Here is a 2,500-nt window from a genome sequence, read left to right as displayed (position 1 = left end):
AGTCTTTTGGGGAAGACCAGTTAAAGGGATTTTTAACCTGGGCCCTATTTTCCTATCTTTTTGGGTCAAAATGTTACTAAGGATAAAAATGATCGAAATTGGTCCAGTATTGGGATAGTGGACCAATTTATATCGTTAATTGTTCTTAGTAAAGGTTTGGACCCAAAAAGACCTCAGGTTGAAATGTCCTGACGTTTCCACTCAAGAGACCATTACAGTTACTGGAAATTAAAGCCCAAATGAGCTTCTCTAGGTTTCCTTTGGGACATAAAACCCCTTGATTCTGGCTATATTTTGTAAGATGATATGAGAGTGTTTTGGTGATTGCTTGCTTTGATGTGGTTGGTGGAAGTGAGATCTGAGTCTGTTAGAATGCCAAGACTTCAGACTTCCTGGTTTATAGAGCTTAAGAGTTAGCTGTTTGCTAATGCTAATGCTCTTCTCTTTGCTGCCAAACACAATAATCTCTGTTTTATCCTTATTTAATTGAAGAACATTTGGAGTCATTCAATTATTTATTTGCTCTAAACATTGACACAGTGAGTCTGTTGGGCTGCAGTCATCTGGCGAGTGAGCCAAATATATCTCTGTGTCATCTGCGTCGCTATGGCAGTCAATGTTGTTGCTCTGTAGAATATGACCCAAAGGCAGAATATATACATATATATTAATAATTATATATATATATATACTGTATATGTATATATATCAAGAGATTTATATATGAGGACTGTTCCAGAAATAATAGCAATAATAGACTCAGAATAAGGCCCAAAGGCAGCGTATAGGGATATAATAAATATAAGTCTGAGAACTGAGCCCTGGGAGGCCTCATGTCATAACCACTCAATGCTGACGGAGTAACACCAGCCTTCTACATGACACCTCAACCAGTTAAGGACTGTTCCAGAATAATAATAATAATAATAATAATAATAATAATAGTTAATGTTCATATGTGGGCCTCATGCACATGTAAGTGTGTGTTTGCGTGGGGATCTGGGTGATGTGTGTGTGTGTGTTTAGTGTGTGTGTGTGTTTGCGTGAGCATCAGGGTGATGTGTGTGTGTGTGTTTAGTGTGTGTGTGTGTGTTTGCGTGAGCATCTGGGTGATGTGTGTGTGTCTTTAGTGTGTGTGTGTGTTTAGTGTGTGTGTGTGTTTAGTGTGTGTGTGTGTTTGCGTGAGCATCTGGGTGATGTGTGTGTGTGTTTAGTGTGTGTGTGTTTAGTGTGTGTGTGTGTGTTTGCGTGAGCATCTGGGTGATGTGTGTGTTTAGTGTGTGTGTTTAGTGTGTGTGTTTGCGTGAGCATCTGGGTGATGTGTGTGTGTTTAGTGTATGTGTGTGTTTGCGTGTGCATCTGGGTGATGTGTGTGTGTGTTTAGTGTGTGTGTGTGTGTTTGCGTGAGCATCTGGGTGATGTGTGTGTTTAGTGTGTGTGTTTAGTGTGTGTGTTTAGTGTGTGTGTTTGCGTAAGCATCTGGGTGATGTGTGTGTGTTTAGTGTGTGTGTGTGTTTAGTGTGTGTGTGTGTTTGCGTGAGCATCTGGGTGATGTGTGTGTGTTTAGTGTGTGTGTGTGTTTAGTATGTGTGTTTGTTTAGTGTGTGTGTGTTTGCGTGAGCATCTGGGTGATGTGTGTGTGTGTGTTTAGTGTGTGTGTTTGCGTGAGCATCTGGGTGATGTGTGTGTGTTTAGTGTGTGTGTTTGCGTGAGCATCTGGGTGATGTGTGTGTGTTTGCGTGAGCATCTGGGTGATGTGTGTGTGTGTGTGTAGTGTGTGTGTTTGCGTGAGCATCTGGGTGATGTGTGTGTTTAGTGTGTGTGTTTGCGTGAGCATCTGGGTGATGTGTGTGTGTTTGCGTGAGCATCTGGGTGATGTGTGTGTGTTTAGTGTGTGTGTGTGTTTAGTGTGTGTGTGTGTTTAGTGTGTGTGTTTGCGTGAGCATCTGGGTGATGTGTGTGTGTGTGTGTTTAGTGTGTGTGTTTGCGTGAGCATCTGGGTGATGTGTGTGTGTGTATTTAGTGTGTGTGTGTGTTTAGTGTGTGTGTTTAGTGTGTGTGTTTAGTGTGTGTATGTGTTTAGTGTGTGTGTGTGTTTAGTGTGTGTGTGTTTAGTGTGTGTGTGTGTGTGTTTAGTGTGTGTGTGTTTGCGTGAGCATCAGGGTGATATGTGTGTGTTTAGTGTGTGTGTTTGCGTGTTCTTCATCATCAGCATCATCATCCTCATCCTCATCCTCATCTTCATCATCATCATCATCTTCATCATCATCATCTTCTTCTTCTTCTTCATCATCGTCATCATCATCATCGTCATCGTCATCATCATCATCATCATCGTCATCGTCATCATCATCATCATCATCGTCATCATCACCATCACCTCATCATCATCATCATCGTCATCATCATCATCATCGTCATCATCATCGTCATCGTCATCGTCATCGTCGTCATCGTCATCATCATCATCATCATCATCATCACTGACATCATCATCATC

This window comes from Clupea harengus, chromosome 7 (assembly GCF_900700415.2).
Source record: "Clupea harengus chromosome 7, Ch_v2.0.2, whole genome shotgun sequence".
Taxonomy (NCBI): Eukaryota; Metazoa; Chordata; class Actinopteri; order Clupeiformes; family Clupeidae; genus Clupea; species Clupea harengus.
This window is presented reverse-complemented; position numbering follows the sequence as displayed.